The sequence below is a fragment of the Larus michahellis genome, chromosome 9, assembly GCF_964199755.1.
Source record: "Larus michahellis chromosome 9, bLarMic1.1, whole genome shotgun sequence".
NCBI lineage: Eukaryota > Metazoa > Chordata > Aves > Charadriiformes > Laridae > Larus > Larus michahellis.
In genome coordinates, this window is record NC_133904.1 from 15,816,509 (window position 1) to 15,834,701 (window position 18,193).

The window sequence follows — 18,193 nt, forward strand, 5'->3', positions numbered from 1 at the left end:
ATTATGTAGAGGTGCATTTGTCCACAACAGAAGACTTTATAGCCCCTGTCACACCTAACACTTCCATCCTTTCAGCAAAGGAAAACATTGTTAGATGTTTGAAAACACCTCACTATCTGGCTTTACAGAACTGCTTATAATTTGTCCAGTTTCTGCAGTTTACAATTCTTTCTACTGATTAACCATCAGTATAGTATTTTATCACAAGCTACTGCTGTCAGTCACTACTTCTGTCTCCTTGTTTTGCTTTTGACTGTTTCCTGCAGCTGTCAATAGATCCTTATGACGGAATACTGACTTAGAATACTACAGAAATACATACTTTTTAAAATTCTAAGAATGCACTTAATTTTCTGATGTACAGTAGATTCGTGTGAATGTTAACTTGGTTTTTTTTCCCCAACAGGGAACCTAAAACTGGATACAGTGCCCCAGAAGTGTCAATATTGATGTTGTATCGGGAACAGTTAGTTTTCTGGTTGAACCTCTTCTGTTTATGCATCCTAATTAAGATGGCGGCATTCTCTACAGAAAATCTGTGGAGTTAAACACAATACAACTCCATACAACAGTGTTTGCTAACTAGGCTTGTTTTGACAGATGTGTAACAGGTAGCACAGCAGCTCTCACAGGAATTTGAGGAGCCGTGACCTCCAGCACAGCTGGATTTGAAAAGAGGATGTGTGCCTATCCATAGTCCTCCTGTAAAACAGCTCTGTAAGTGGCTTACATGGCTTGTATACTATTTTTTTCCTTTGTGTGTTCACTGCCCTGCATTTCTTCGTTCTAGACGTCCAACTATCGTATTTTGTTGTGTTTTTTTCCCCTGTATATTCACTATAACCTTTTCTTTCCTGCCAATGCTGCTTGTTCTAGGTGGTTCGAATCTTGAGAACAAATTTCTGAGGGTGGAAGAAATTAACTGAGGCCCAGTTCCTGTGAGACGCTTACAGCCACTGTATTCTTTTGTATGACACTTGTAAACCTCGAGCCCTGAGCACCTAGCTTTCCTTCGCACCTGGGTCAGGGGAGAGAGCCATGCTGCAGAATGGCAGCCCTTCAGTTCTCACTATCTCTGTAGAATGTTCTGGAAATCTGCAGACACCTGTTTGGGATGTTTCCAGTCTAGCCGAAGACGTGAAAATCACCCAAAAGGCTGAAGGCAGCCCAGAGGCGCTCCTGATGTTGCTCCTGGAGCAGCGCGGACTCGCTGCCCTGTGGGCCGCGGCCCGGCTCCTCGCTCCTTCCCTCTTACCTCTGCTACAGGTTCCAAACCGCGCCCGCCCTGCCCCGTCCTTCTGCTGCCTCAGCTCTTCCCGCCGCCTCCGCACGCCGACGGGCCGCGCTCGGGAGGGAAAACAACCCCGACTGTCGAGCGGCCTCGACCTGACAGAACCTGGGCCCGGGGCTGGGCTGCCTCTTCAGAGGACCGCTCCAGCCACCCCCTCTCGCCCTGGCACCCTTCGCCACAGGCTGAGCGAAGGAGGAGCTGGGCGTTTTCCCCTCAGTTTGCCGTTTACAGGCGCCTGTCGGGGGTGGGGGGGGGCTCCAGCCTGAGGAGACGGCGCGCGCCGCGCCCCCCCTCAGGGAGCCTAAGGGCCGCGGGCGGGAAAGCGCCCCCTGCTCACCTGAGGGAGCGCCCCCCGCCTGGCTCCTCCCCGGCAGGGCCCGGGCCCGGCCCCGGCACCCCCCTCCCCCGCTGGAGGGGGCGGGCAGTCCGCCCTCAGCTCCGGTGGCGAGCGCGGCTGGCGGCGAGAGCGGCGCGGAGGTGAGGGGGATCCCCCTCAGAGGGCGAGGCGGCTCGGGACGGGTGAGGAGAGCGGCGGCGGACGGTGGCGACGGGACGTCTGGGAGTCGAGGGTGGGGGGCACCACGTCGCCTACATCTCCCTGACGAGATGGCCGGGCGGGTGCAGGGCGGTGGGTCTGACCTGCCGGGAGCGCGGTGGGCACAGGGCGACGTCGCCGTGTGGTGCCGCTGGGGCTGCCGGGGCTGTGGAGATGGCTCCCCGCGCCGAGGCGCCCTGGGTCGCCGTCTTTCCTCCTCCATCTCGCTCCGTTAAACACGCTCCTTTCCAAAGGCCAAGGACGCCGAGTCCTCCCGGGCGTGAGGAGGGAACAACGCGGCTATCCCTGCGCGGGGAGGCCGGCGGAGCGTTGGTCGTGCCGGGGCAGGCCTTCCCCCGAGCGCTCCTCGGGGCTGCGCTGGCGAGCGGCGGCTCCGCCGCCCCCGGGGCGGGCGCGCTGAACGGCGGAGAGGGGAGCGCTGCCAGCGGAGGGGAGAGGGAGTTGCCGGGAAAACAGACTCCGTTAAAATCTGTAAATTTCTTAGTTTTCTCTCGCGGTTGTAAAGAGCGGGGGTTCTTTTACCCGAGTGCGTGTGGCGGCGGCGGCTGCCCCGCAGCGGGGGTTGGTTTCAGGTGAGCTCGCAGTGCCGGGGCCGCTGAGGGCCGGGCGCCCCCCGGGGCCGGGAGCCCTGGGCGGGACGGCGGGGAGCGTCCCCCCCACCGTCCCCCAGCACCCCGGGAGCGCGGAGCGTCGGGGGCGCCGCGGCCGGCGGCCCGCAGGCATTCCTCCGGGGATTCCTGGCATTCCTGAGCTGAGGGCACTCTGACTTCTTCATCTCCCTTTTATTCCACGAATTAGCGAAAGGGTGTGTCCACATTGTGTGTGTTCTTTTCCATGGGAAAAGCTCAGAATGGCAGTTCAGCCATTTATTCTTTTTCCCAATTAACTTTGCATCTGATATAATTTATATCCCTGCCATATGATGACAACTTTATGGGGAGATCAGTGCTGCCATAAAACTTTTGTGGTGAGTTTGGATTAGCATCTGCAGTTGTTACATACAGATGTATGTACAACATACTGTATAAGAGTAGTTGTTACATACAGCTTTTATCTTTCTCCTGTTTTTCTCTTTAGCATGTAAATACTTTTGAAAAATCACTGCAATGTAGTCTGAATAATTATCAAAGTAGTAATAGTGGAAACCTATCCTTGAAAGTTGTTTTTTTTTTTTATCTGAATATCTACACTGTGTTTAACTTGCGGGCATTCATATAAAATGAATCCTGTAGATGAATCAGAAACCCCCTAGGACATATGAATTTGATAAATTTAGTGTCTGATCCTCATTCTGACAGCTGACTGTCACATGTCTTATAATTAAGGATGTCGTTATAAAGTTGGTTTTAACAAAACTGTAAAACTTATAAAAATATAATTAAAATGGCAAAACCAAACTGCTGATTACTTTTTCAAGGTGCTTTGCAGCAACTTGTTTGAGTAGTTATATTTTCTAGAAATGCCATTGTAATTGAATTGTCTCATTTTTTCTCGTTAGACCCAGAATAAATTAGCTTATACTTACAGTATATACTAAGCCACATGTGGTTACTGCTGATTGATATAAAAGTATGCCAAGTTGCTATAAGCTTTTTTTTTTTTTTAATAATTAGTGTGTTAGTTTGAACTCTGGTCTTTTGAGAAAAGATTAGAAATGGAAATGAAAATTTTTCATACAGTATTGGAATGTACCATTAGTAGTGTAGCAAGCAGCATGTTTTACAAAGGAGATGAAGTTTGTTGTATTGTGAAAGGCAATTATACTGCTTTTTATTGTATGTTATTAATTTTGAGAGTTAGCTATACTTTTTAAACAGAAAACTCCGTAAAATTATAAAGCAACATTTCTAACTGTTATTAAAATTTTTCTTAGGATATTAAGCTAATCTTCCACATAAGAGAAAATAATTGTTATTACTAGAAATTTTTTTCATTTTAATATTCACATCAATTTTTTTTAAATATATCTGAGCTAAAAAAAATGCAGTGCTTCAAATAAAGTATCTTATAAAGGGACTGATATTTTTACATATACGTATTTACATTTTAGAGATGTTTTTAAAAGGTATTAATCATTGGAAAAGAATTCCTAGTTGATGTATGTACACCTTGAGTTGCAACTGACATTAACCGTTTCCAAATTCCACTTCAGTGCAAATACACACTAGAAAGGATTATTTTAGCAAATGTCAGTAACGTTATGACAGTAATGAAAAGGGGGGACTTATCATTCCTAACCTCTTTAATTACAGAATTTGTGGTGTTATTCCAAAGAGCCTGTCTTCTCCGTGGCTGTATCACACAACTGTTTTTATTCTCAGTATCTGACTTAGTTGTGTTTTGCTTTTAAATCTAATAAATGACACGACTGATTAGGCTGCCTGAATTGCTTCCAAGCAAACCAGCTTATTTTAATTTCTGTTAATTGCATTATTAGATCTCACTGTCACTAGTAAAATGTCTGAGAATGCGCTTAGGTTCCCCTGACAGGGTCTGTATGTGGCATGTGAAATTTAAGTGACTACAAAAATGGTCTGTGGTGTTTCCTGTGTAAGGAATTTTACCTCAATAAAAGGATTACAAAGCTGAAAAAAAGAACTGGTGACAGTATTCTGTTCCTTCTTCTGGTTTACCTTGTGTAATAGGAAGTTGATCTTTCTGGGAGTATTGGTGAAACTGGTTTGTCTAGGCTCTGCAATGTCATCTGAAATGTGTAGGTGAAATGGCATAACCTCAAACTTGAATTTTTAAATATTTTGTCACGGAGCTATGCGAGATGAACATATGTGCAAGGAGTTTATTCCACGTGGACCATAGTGGGCAGGTTATTATTTGCAAATAGCTACTTAAGTATTTTGAGGTCAAATAATTCTGCTGATGTCAGAAATTAAACAAAAGTAGACCAGCACAGTTTCATTCTGCAGCCTGCTGTTTCACCTTTTCTGCTTTTTGAAATCATAGTGACGATGATGATGCCATTATTATCTGGCCTTTTTTACTGTGTTGATAACCTGAAAATATGGGTATTAATATCAAGCGCGTGAGCCTGATGATGTAAAACAATGTTCAGCCTATGGCAGTGTCTACCTGTGTTGATAGAGGGGAACTGTCAACAATCTGTTCAAGATTACTGATGCTTATAGATTTCTGAGAAATGGCAATGAATGCTAAAATAATGGGCCATTTTTCCCACTTTCGTACTCTCTCTATGCAACTCTGAACAGCAGCAGAAATAATGGAGCTACCTACTGCCCATGTACGCAGATAAAGCAGACTTAAAAAATTTGTGTCTTCTTTCTTTTGTCTGCCCTACTTCTCCTTCCTTTTTTGGGGTAGGAGGAGGTTATCTTCTACCTGATCAGTTCAGTGAGCCAGGCTTTATAAAGAACTACATCTTTACAACATAGAGATTAACATCTTTGGCTTGAATGGCCAGGATGAGGTGAAGATGTTAGGATTTCTCCAGTTTTGTTGCTAGGTTTCAACAAACTGCACACTGAGAAAGATGGTACTGACTGGATGTGTCCTCAACTTTGGTTTGGCAGTTTACAGGGTTTTTTAAAATGTCTTGAATGCTGTGTTGGTATAGAATCATAGGGTTGGAAGGGACCTTTGGAGATCATCTAATCCAACCGCCCTGCCACAGCAGGGTCTGTTAGGATGTGCAAAACCCCCAAAAAGGTTGGTTTTGTCATTTCTGTCCTTACCTGTCAAAAGAATAGAGAATCCTCCCACTATGAATGCTACGTTACCAGCTTATTGTGTGGTGGAAGGTACTTCATGTGTTCATGGAGTATTTATTCCAGGCATGTTTACCTGGAAATGTTAACACATTTCAGAAACTGCTTTGGCCTTGACTCTCTGAGTAGAGTTGAATCTAAATGGTAATGTTTTTCATTATAACCAAGTATGAAAATGTAATGTTTAAACCTGAGAAATAACGTGTTAGGAATGCATGTGCTAAAGATTTAGTGAAGCGGTAGTCATGGAGTCACCACTGTTTGGGATTAGAGCTCAGTGTATTTGCTGTGACCTTGTGCCATCTCTGCCAACAGAGCTGGCAGCCTCCTTGAAGTTTATCCAAAGGCGTATAACCTTCTGTTTTATGTGAAATAGAGCGGATGACAAAAGCCATAGCCAAACATTTTAAGTACATAGTATAGTTTTTCCATCAATGCCTCTAATTTTTTAGCCAAACAAACTCTGGTTTAAATTAAATGGATCCATTTTTTGCATTAACCAGATTGACAGTATCAGATGAAAAATTAATATGCTATAATAACCTTTTCACATTCTACTTGATTTTGGTAAAGACAGAGAATAATGAGGAATAAAGGTGACTGGAGAAATGTCTCAGAAAGCACTTTGATTTAAAGAAAATATCAGGGAGGTTGGTAAGCCTGGAAGATGGCTCAATTATTACCACAACAGCTCTTTTCTGTGAGGGTTTCCAGGCATGCTACGAGTATTCCTACCATTCAGAGAGCTGCATGACTCTCAGCAGTCTAAGCGTGACAAGAGTTTGACTCCAAGCATTTGCAGAAGTTTGTAATTTTTTAGTTATATGCACATTACACACACAATTTTAACGTAGCTAAAATGTCAATGTGGAAACTATGTAAGTACACTATGAAAGGGAGACTTACTTGCTAGGTTGCCTGTGCTTACACACTCATATGCCTCTGTGTCTATGTATTTCTGTGTATGTGTACATAAAGTCTCACAGACACTTATAGAAACCTTCTAAGTAATTACCAGCCATTAGGAATGTTTCGACTCTATTTTAAATTCTATTGAAAGAGATCTCTAAGAGCTGTTGAGGTTTATTAGAATGGAAGATGTATTTTACGTACATAAAACCCCTCAAAAGTGGGTAATGATTTTTCATCTATTTCAACATAAAGCATAACGCAGAAGTGGCAGGTAAATTTTGAGCTTTTGTATAGAGATGGGGGAATGTTTTCAGTGATGTCAGTCAAACCCTGAATATTTTGTTAGGCCTTGTTGAAACTGGTAATGAGTTGGGGTATGCCTTCATACGGTCATTTGCACACCTTTAGCTGATATATGCAGGGACAAATGTTCATCAGTAGCGGCCTTTATTTACAAGAACAATTGGCATGTAATGTTACATTATAATTCCACAAACGCTTCAAGCCTCATAAAGAGGGAGCCCTACATCTCTCATTTCCCCCCAGTAATTGTGCTATTCTAGCGTGAAGGTGAGAAGAGTGGCAGCTTGTGGGAGCTGGTTAAACCTGTGCTCAGTGTATGAGCAGGGTCCACACCAGGCAGCTTTGGCTGCACAGGCCTCATAAGCCCTCCTAAGTGATGCATCTCCTGGTGAGCAGTCCTTTCCTCTGGAGTTATCTGGCCTCTTTATTCTCTACTCAGCTCTGTCTCTCAGACTGAGCATGATGATATCATCTTGTTGTCTCGTGGTGGCTGGGCTCAGGGCCCGCAGTTCTGACTGGGTATTTAAATTTTAAAATGCATGGTTGAGTTAGTTGAAAGAAACTAGATGGGTGCAAAGCCAAGTGTTTAAAGAATACAATGTAATTAAGATGAAGTTTAACAATAGAAAAATGGGAGCAGTAACCAGCTTGAATACACATGAAGCTGTGGCCTTATGTTGGCTGTGTAAATACAACTCCTGAAGTCTATTTTACATGTCGTTTTAGTACTTAAATACTTGCATCTCCATAGAGGTTAACCCTTTTCTGTGTGTCTTCATATAGATGAGACTTTAGTCTCTGCATGCAATTGTACTCATATAGCTCATCCTTAATTTTATTTAGGAATAAACTATACTTACATAATCAAGGTTATGCTGGTTGCATCTGTGGTGTTGCTGTAACTGTAATTTCTGTAGACAAGATTATATATTTTTAGGGTGGGAATACTGAAAGCCAAGGAATAATTTTTGGAGGAGGGGAACTATAAGAAAGGCAGGTATTGCTTTTGCAGAAGAGAAAAGCCGTTTCCATGAGAGGTGACATGATAAGAGAATGACTAAGACAAAGAGACTCCAGCAAAGGCTTGTAGAACATCTCTTATCACACAGACAAAAGGACAAACTGATTCATACTGGATTAGTGTCTAGAAGGGTAGTTCAAACATTTAACCAGGGCTAATGACATTGAGCAATTTTTTTACCAAAAAGGAAAGAAATAAACTAGTCAGATAATCCCTTTAGGTGTAGCATAAAGAGAAGTAAACAGAGGCAGGACATCCGGGAAGAATTTTATGTGCCTCGGACAGACTGTGAACCCTGGAGTACCTAACCAATGGGAGACAGGGGAGGGAAAAATTCGGCTGGGATTAGGAAATAAAAAGGTGTGTTTCAAGAACTGAAAGGGTGCCTACTTGCTAGGTCACCCACTCTTGCAAGAACATGAATAAAAATGTACTTCTCAGAGGATTCTGCCTGAGCCGATTTCATTCGGACTGGAACTTATTTCTCACAGGAACCTTATTTATTTATTGATTTTAGATAATAATATAAATAATTCTGTGTTCTTGAAGCACTGGCAAAACTTTTTAACAAAGGTTGCCCTAAGTCTGTTTCCATTTCTTTGAGAGACTCTTTATTTTAACAAACTTGAGATTTTTACCAGAGCCTCTAAAAACATGAACAGGATACTGTCTTCTATTTAAACAATAATTATATCATTGGGGTGTATTAAGAAAATTTCCTTTGGAACAAAATGCAATATTTCTACCACTGACAATTGGAGGAAAATGTAGAGAAACAACATAGAATCTCTTGTGGAGTGAGCGTAACCATATCAGATATTTGGATACAAACCAGCTATTGTATTTGAAATCACAAACTGCTTTTAGAATCTCTTAAGTAGCCTTGTGTCACTCAGCTGTTGTTTCTGTCAATACTAGAACAGATACGAACATTTAGAATTTGATAAACTAGAAGAGAGTATGTAAAATAAAATTTCCTCTTTGTGACTTTATTAGCTTTTTTTTTTTTTTTAGCCTTATCCTTTGCAAGTTGTCATAAAAATGAGGGAAAATTGAGTATGGTCATATCACATGTATATAATTAAGTCTGAGATAAGTATTTATAAGGTTTTGTTGTTTGCTTGCTTTTTGTATTTGAAGTTTATAAATGTTAATTGTACTGCAATGGTGTCAAGATAATTAAAGTGCAAGTAGATAACCCCAGCAGACCACATTCTGTGTTAGGGGAAAAAAGAGCTTGTACAGGTGTATATGAGCCTGTGTGGGAGAAGAAACAGTATAGTGGTATAAGTACACATATGCAGGTATTGGTGTCCACATAAAGCTCGTACCAACGTAAGTATTAATAAACAAATGTAACTCTCCATCTTCTTCCAGTGACTTAACTAGTATCACAGTATACAGGACCTGGGACTAGTTGAGACAGATGACACGAATTAGTTACTTGGAACTGTGTTTCAGATACAGGTTGACTTCTGGTTTAGCATATTTTTAATGTGCTTTTTGTCTCTGATTCCCTTTTGTTTGTCATTTGTCGGAATCTGGAAATTAATTACTTCAAGAGAGAAAAAGAGAGTTTTTTAATAATGATACAAAATATTTATTGCAGTGGTATTAGTTTAGAATATTACATGATAAATTTGGCAGTTTCTTTATATTTTTATCATTAACAAAAATGAAGGCTTTAATTTCCACTTGGTAAGCAAGGTTAGTAGGTCATGCCATATTTCCTCTGAGGATAAAGCCTGTAAAATTATGACTACATGAATTCATACATAGCAGGTTAAGAAAATGGGATATATATTATATACTTGTCTTCAGTCAAACTTCGACAATTTATGAGACCTGAGGATCTGCCAAAATGTCTTGTTGTTGACTTAACAGCCATTGAAGCAGATTTCCCATTTGAAAAAAAAAAAAAAAAAAACCAACAACCCAACAAAACCTGCTAGTTGTCACACAGCTCAAGCATTTGGCTGATCTGTCACATACTTTCATAGGAGACTAACAAGATGTTTTACATTTGAGACACTGAGACTTCCTCACACACAACATTTTTCAGCCAGCGGGAGTATGAACTAAGCCGGAAGCAGGCAAACAGTATCTTTTGCTCTAACTGCTGTTAATGGTTCCCTCTTCTTACATTCTTTATTAAATACTGTTCTATTCCTCAAACCTGGACACCTTGAAAGGGTCACTATTAATATTCTGTTTTCTTGGCTGAGCATCTGAAAGGTTGTTTAATATTTGGGCAGAACTGAAACTGAAGTCCTCATCTCTAAGGCAGCAAATCCAGACCCATCCTCTTTGCTATACTGCGTTTCAGGAGAAATTGATAAAATTATGTGTGTAATCCATGCTAACCTAAGCATGTCTGTTTGCTTCCACTAACAATTATGGAAGAAAAGTGTTATTTGGAATATTCATCCTGCAGGAAATTATAACCTGTCATCCCTAAACTGCCGTCTGAAATCAGAACAGAGAATGATATTTTTCACAGAACAAAAATGAAAGTAATTGATTCAGAAATGTTGAAAATACTACTAAAAGGTATTACTGTGATGGCATGCTTCCTTCTGTCCTTAGACTCCTCTATGGGTCAGCGCTCCTGGCTGGACTTCATTTTTCATTATGCACTCAAAGCTATATGACTACCATATTTAATCACAACTTGGTCAAAGGAAAACAAAACAAAACAAAACCCAACGATGCTGCATTTAGGAAGGCACAGACCAACGTGGCTCCTAGTGCAGAGGCTGGAATTACTGCTTTCAAAGCAGGCTTGAGTGACCCACTTGCAGTGTGGGTGTGCAGTCTGCCAGCATTTGCTTTTCTACATGGGCACCATGCACACCTTGGACTGGCAATAGGTATGAATTTCATTGCAGGTAACAATGCAGTGTTGGGTGTGCAGTCCTGGGACTATAATAGAATGCAGCAGATCAAAACCTGGTCCTTGTCTTTTACACTGCACCAGTTAGTAATATAGATGCATGCAGGGACTGCATTAGGATTGTATCTAAGGTGGTGGATTGGATCTAGTACTAAGTTTACAAATAGCTTGTGCAGTTCATTTATTTGTAGTGTTTTCAGAAGAAAATAAATTGCTATCTTATTCTTTATGAAATATGTAAGGTTAATTCTGGCTATAATAATAGGTCAGGCCTGTCTTGGAGGCTGAAGAGAGACCTCGATTTGGTCTTCTGTCTGTGATACCAAGCATAAGTCTTTGTGGTGTAACACTGGTGTATGGACTTGGGAATAATATATGCCATATGGCTTAGGTTCCCAGCAACTCATGAATTTTTTTCAAGCATAGAATTTTTCACAGTCTCTTTCATTACAACAGGTAGGAAGAAGAGGTGGGACATGAAGCTTTTGGCTGCTTTCAAAGGGAATGAATATTTTAAAACCCAGTGGTCTGTTTTCCAGTTCTTCATTTGAAGAAATTTTAGTTAGGTTTTTGATGCTGACATGAAAAAAGCTGACCAATAATAAAATAAATCCCTCTTGGGGTAATTTCCCTCCCCCTCCCACCCCACTGCTGCCTGGAGAGAGCCTGCATATGCTGAATTATGACATAATATATTGTAGAAAATCCTCTGCATAGGCCTTTTGAAAGTTCTGAATTTTGACCACTAGACAGGGAGTGGCAGTTTACAGACAGTACAGGGACAAGAAGAAATTGCTGTGGAGGTTTTACTGTGTTCTGTAACTATCATAATTTTCTTTCTAATAATTGTGAGGAATGACTGCCAGATATGATACAAATACAATTTTATAGACACAAAAAATATACCTCAAGTAGGAAAAAAATATTAAATGTGGATAAGGAATCTACTGGTCAGATGGCAAACTTGTTGTTTCAGATGTCTTTCTGTTGCTGGGCAGTGTCAGTTTGCTCTTACATTAGATTTACTGTCCCTTTTTACAGTCCCATATCTGGAACATTAAAATTTCACTTTTCTCCCTTCTGCTGTCCTGTAAGCAGGAGATCAAGTAAACTCACCTACCCCAGAGATATCTTCCATATAGACTGAAAGGGACAGCAACCCAGGCCCGTTTGCCTTTTGCAGAAGCCTCAGATTGCTGGTAGGATTGACAGTGATGAAGTTTCCCCTCATGCTTTTATGTTTATGAGATTGTGTTCCACCAAGTGTAAAAACATTACAGTTTTGGTCTTTCCATGAATTATCCTGTCTGCTTCCTTTTCTTTACCCTCACAGTATGTAAGTTTTCCTTCCTCTTCTCTCCTAAAGTTATTTCCTGTCTTTTTTTCCATAGCACTGTTATTTATTATTGACCTAACACCCACTTTGTCTTCATGTGATATTGCTGGTACTTTCTGAATAGTCAGCTGCACAGAGAATCCATTATTTAGCTTGGAGAGCAAGCTTGGTGTTACGTAAAGCTGGAGGACAAATTTCATAGTTCCTTCCTGGCATTTTGCTGTGCATGTGTGAAAAATCTGGAGTAAACATCCATAAACTGTAATATCCTTCTTTTTTGAAAAAAGGCAGTGATTAGATAGTATGGGTAGTGACTGTTTTTTTGTATAGTGAGAAAATTTGGGAATAACTTCCATGGTATCAAATGTAATTTGATAAGTTAGCCTTTAATAGCTTGAAATTTTCAGAATTCTAAAAGTTCATGCCTCCGAAGGGCAGATAATGTGGTATGCCCTAATCTTCCTGTAATGAAAATTCTTCATTTTATTTAGTCTTAGGAGTCTCAGGATTATGATACTGAATATGAGGGAGTTCCTGTTTTTCTATCATCAAGACAGCCAGAGAGGAGTTCTAGTGCCATAGGAAAAGTCTGATCCTTTTTATTTTTCCATATTCTTTCACTAGATGTATGCAAAATGAGCATACACGTAATATGAGGCAATACCTGTGAAGGAGCCGTGGCTCTTTAAGGAGGGCAGGGAACATATCCACTGGTGGGACAGTGTGTCCCCACACATGCTGGTCAGCATCTCTGCCTGTATTCCATATCTCAGGAGCCCCGTCTGTCCAGTGCAGCTGGTTGGCTCGCATGCTGGAAGCAGAAAGCGTGAGGTGCTTTATTGCAGATGGGTGGCCAGGGTACAGAAGAACAAGCTTGATATGCAGAGCATGGCATTTAACAGGGTTGGGAAGGTGTTTTTTTTTGATAAATCTGTCTTGTAGATTTGGCTAAAGAACTGAAATGGATGAGTGGACACAATTCCGTGCCTTTGTGATGCTGTAATGTTAGGAAGGCTGCAGAGCTGCTGAAAAGAACAGCCATGTCTGGCACATGAGTATGTTTCTCAAAGACACTCTTTTCTGCTCATGTTGGCAGAGAGACCAGTCAGGGTTCCAAATTACAGGGGTTTTCTTTTTTGTAAGGTGGGTCTCAAATAGCTCCTGGTAGCTAGCTTTAAAATAGCTGTGAAAGGAAATGTTTTGGAGGCATTCTAAAATAAAAAAGTTTTTGACCTGTTAAACCTTCACTATTCCTTTTTTGTGGTTCTTTGTAAAGTATCATATCACCACTGAAGAGCAAACTGCTACAGAAGAACATGCAGAGTACTGGATTTTCAGACATGAGAACCTCTGCTGACAAGTTCTCTTCATAAACAAAAAAGTCACAGTTTCTATTTTTGGCAAAAATAAGTTGTTCAGAAAAATGAAACCACTTCTGAGTAATGATAAAACACGGGACTTTCATACCCACTGGAGGCCAGTATTTAAAGTGAGTGTTTAAACACGTTTATGAAGGCTTATTTTAAAAAGAAATCCCCAAACTGAAAGGTTCGAACAGCTTTGAGTGCCAATTTTGTTTGTTTGCAGAAGTTTTTAAAGGTTTCTGTCCCTGAAAATGGAGTTAAAACACAAATTTGGTTTGGAATTTTGTGATTGCCTCAAGCAGTCCAAGGCCATGTTGCTGCCAAAATAGGCGATCCCATCATTCCCTGGTGCCTGACTTGCTCATTTTTTTGCTGGATGAGTAAGGCCGGGTGGCTGTATGGCTGCTGGCTCACGAAAGGAGCAGGGAGGATTGTACAAGCCGAGATAACAGGGTGCTAGAGCTGTTGCTTTTGGGCTTAGTGTGTTATGGCCTACATTTTTTAAGTCAGTGGGTAACATACAACATTAAAGTGAAGTAAGCATCTTTCAAACCAACATATTTGGAACTTTTTTAAGAACTTGATCCTGTAGCCTGATGAAACTGAATGTGAATACACAGGGACTACACATATATAAAAAATAAAATAATTTATTAAAGTATTTATTTCTTATGTCCTGATTAATTTATATATGCTGTTGTGATAATATTTGCTTCACAAATAGGAGGTAAGAACTGATTTTATAAAATAATAGAATTTCTACCTAATTAAGAATTTATGCAGAATCATTGCTTCTGTTTTCTGAGAACTATATTTTTAAACTCCTCTGAGACAGCGAATAGAATTGCTAGCAAGACAGTATTATTTAAAATTAAAAGTATTAGTTTGGCAGAAAACCTGAAATTAGAATTTATATCACCCTCGTTTAAAAAAAAAGCTTCTCTTTTTTATGAGTAACTACAAGGAAACAACAAGCAGCTCCACAAATAGGGAGAATCTCTTCCTAACTACTATTAAAATATCTAACCTCTTTTTGTAAGCTTAAGAGTAAACAAAGTGTTCTGTCATAACATTTGAGGACTTCAGTGGACTTAAAGGATTAAAACTGGACAGTTGTATCTGTCAGTGCGTCCAGCTGTCAGCTCCTCCACTGTATCAGATGTCAGAATTTCAGTCAGTAATAGTATGGAACACAGGGCTGACTGCATTTACCTGATTGTGCCAGTCTGCCAATTTTTGTGGCTGAGGTATATATTCAGCCATCAGAGTGTTCAGATGTTCTCAGTTTTGATGTGGTGATGTCCATCAGAGGAGTGGGGCAGACAGATGGGAGAGGAACAGCTTCAGACCTCTCATCTTAATCTATTGCTGTAAGCCTGCCAAAGCCTGAGATACCGACTACAACGTGTGTGTAGAAATATGACTGTAACTGTAATCGAACAATTAACATCATTAGAGATTTTAGGTTTTCAGCAGAAAGGCCTTGTGTGAGGAAAACCAGCAATGCTTTTTTTTTTAATTTAAAAATGTTTACAATATTACAAAACCTGTGTTTTCGTGTATTGTAAAATAACTTTTTTATATTATGTAGTTCACGAGAGTATTATATGTTGTGGCTTGACACCCTATAAAATAGGAACTCTGAGTAAAGCCTATTTGAATGGTAAGGCCACCTGTCTTATTTTCTTGTGAAAGTAATGAGGATTTATATATATATATTTTTTTCACAGTTCCAGAAAGAAAAAATGTTTTATTTTAAAAAGTGTTTTAGCACTTTCATTTCTACAAGGTTTTATCCTTTTGTATAGTAAAACTAAGTGTTTTATTAGTATAATGCACATGAAGAAGACAAATAAATTTATTTCTTTATAGTTTTAGAGGCAAAGTAAATACATTAATGGTTAACTTAAGGTAGATTATTAACCTAAATACTCTCTCCACTATACACTAGGGGTTTTGATGTTTTGTAGTTGCTTTTTTGTGTTGTGGTGGTTTTTGATATTTTTTTTCTGGTTATTTAATATTTTTAGCAACTTTGCAACATGTTTGAAAGAGCAGCTTTTGCAGTCTCCCTGAATATGACGTATTGTAATTTATTGCTTATCTATTCTTTATGCTGATCGATTTGAATCCTTTTTTTCTAAGTTTTAGGTTTATTTTTATTGACCCCTTTTTCTTGTATTTGTTAAATGTTACCACTATTGGCAAATTCCGATGAACTTTACCCTTTTTATAGCTCTGATAATACATGCAGCTTTAAAGTGTAGTGTAAATTTTCATATACTAAGTAATTTGTCTAAATTTATTGTCACCATTTCTAATCTTGCCAGAATTGCTACTTGGAGACCCTTTTTAAAGACCCTTTTTAAAGATGCATTCACCTACTGCAGGTGCATGCTACCAACTATGTGTAAGTCATGGTGTTTTTTCACTTCCATGGTCACGTGCAAATATGGCATGAGTGATTTTAACTTACTCAAAGTAGTATCAGCACACTGTATTCTGCCAACTAGATTTCTTTTTTATAAAGTTAGAGTTCTGAATCATTTGTATTTCCTGAAAGCATTAATTGTGACACTTTAAACGCTTGCTCTTTAGAAGACATAGAATTATGTTGCTTTTTTCATGGGCTGTTTGAAGTCTCTTTGTTAGTAATTTTCAGTTACAAATTCATGTCTTTTTCCCTAGACAATCATGCAGATTTGATTTAGAAGTCTGAGAAACTTCATTTAATAATGTTAATTTTGCTAAAACTTGAAATTATTTAAATTTTATTATTTCATTACATACCCATAGTACTGACTTCAGATCATCAACATCATATAACCGTAATATAAAAATGGAAAGCATAAAAGCGTCAAAATGCTTACTTTATTTGAAAACAACTTTTAAACTTTAAAAATATTTCTTTTTTGTTGCCTTGAGCAAACAAAGAACAATTTTGAGATATTGATGAGTGTAGCTGGACCCACTCAACAGTTTGAAGAACAAAGTGGAGAGCCTGCTTTCTTTCCCACATCCAGCAACCATTCATTAGATTAGTGGAGTCTGGTTCCTTTATAGTGTATATTCTAAGTTACAACTCCCTGCAGTGCTCTCCGTTTTTCCTTCTTTGCTTTCTCAGCCACCATCAGTGCAGCTCAGAAGCTGATTTCAGCACCCTGGGCAAAACCCACTAAATTAATGGAGATCTCTTCATTGATTCTGGGTGATTAGAATCAGCTTCTGATATTTTTACTTTGTCATTTTTGTCTCGGTTTATACATTGAAACAGTGTAATTAATGTGAGATGTTATAAGTGTTCAGAAAAGAAGGTAAAAAATTATGGGGAAATACATAGAATGGAGGCCCAAGATAATGAATGTATAGGTCCTTGCTGTTCCTTCCATTGATCTTGCTCCTTCATTTTTCCACTTCCCTTAGCATTCTCTGGCTCATCTTTGCTTTTCCCTTCTTCTGTTTCTCTTCCTATTCCAGAAAGTCTTAAATGTAGATCGAATTTGTAGTGTCTGTTTACTTCCCTTTACTAAGTGAATTTAACCCCTGAATTAATTTCTGGTTAATTTAACTAGTTCACCAAATCTTTTAATATTTAAGGAATTACTTCGACAGTAAGACAGCTTTTTTTTCTTCATTAAAATAATCATGTTGTATCTAGCATTGCATTTAGAGAAAGATACGCTGATTCCTTCAGATGAAGTAAGCCTACTGTTGAGGAGGGACTGGAGTTGGGTTTTAGGGAGAGGAAGAGATTTTGAGGGGAGCTGTCCTGCTAGAAGGAAGGATTGTGTGGAAACTAACATACTATGAATACTGAGCCAAACTTTTTAATTCACTGTCAGGAAAAAATGATAATTCTGTTGTTGATTAGAATATCTGAGGGAGATGGTTCATGCTGAGATACACAGGAGTGGAACTGGGTGTAGAGGTTTATTTTTCCTGTTGTTTGGGTTTCCTCTTGATGATTATTCACCATCATTTAGTTATCTTGGTTTTGTCAGGCTTCAGTGATTACTCAACTCTCCAGCTCAGTTCAAAAGTTTATTCTCTGCAGGTTTTGCATCAGTCTGACACAGTCTTCTGTTCTGTTCTTTTATAGACACGGCTCTTACTGTCACTGCATTGCCTCTGCCACTAGACAGTTGGCTCATAATATGCAACAGATAGTAAAGTAAAACTACCCACAAAACCAGCTCTTACAGAAAGAAAGAATGGCATTTAACATTAAAAGTGCAGGTAGGGTTTAATTTATTGTTTTCTAGAACTGAAACAGTTTTGGCACATACAGGCATGGAGTTAGCATTCTGTTGCTTCTGAAAAAGGTACTCTCAGCCTTGGAAATACTAGCAGTATTTTTCCATTTCTCTTGCTCAGTATAGTACCTGTTTTAAAATAGCAACTGGAGTTTTCTGGAACAAGCCCACAATTGGAGGATTGTTAAATTAATCTGTAGGAAAGTTTATTTTTAGGGATGACAATGAGATAATCAATTAAAAAGTTTATTTTCATATGTCTTTAGAAACAAACATTGAAAACCACGTACATAAAAGCACAAATCAAAGGCATAAGGTTATTGACCATCCTTGCAGTGCTTTAGTTACCTAAAACTAACTGGTTGTGCTTTGTTCTCCTGGGCTTATGTTTAAATGTTAATATGCCTGGTACTAACTGCTGGCTATAAAATGATCATTGGTTGGTGAAGGATACAGTCTTTCAGTAAATATAGTGGAGATACCCAAAATAAAAGCTGCTTTGACTGAAAACAATTGTACTAGAA

At 39.6% G+C, this 18,193-nt stretch overlaps 1 protein-coding gene across 5 annotated transcripts in view; it reads left to right on the top strand.

Annotated features, from left to right (window-relative positions):
* Nucleotides 1–1,666: 1,666 nt before the first annotated feature.
* Nucleotides 1,667–18,193, top strand: part of CGNL1 (cingulin like 1) — a 66,622-nt gene continuing 50,095 nt past the window's right edge. For 3 of the 5 annotated variants that reach the window (XM_074601861.1, XM_074601864.1, XM_074601866.1), the window contains exon 1: nt 1,687–1,810. The gene's annotated coding sequence lies outside the window, so the exon portion shown is untranslated. Of the gene's footprint in view, nt 1,811–17,515; nt 17,653–18,193 lie in introns of all 5 variants that reach the window. The other 2 variants (XM_074601862.1, XM_074601863.1) reach the window with 2 other exon arrangements.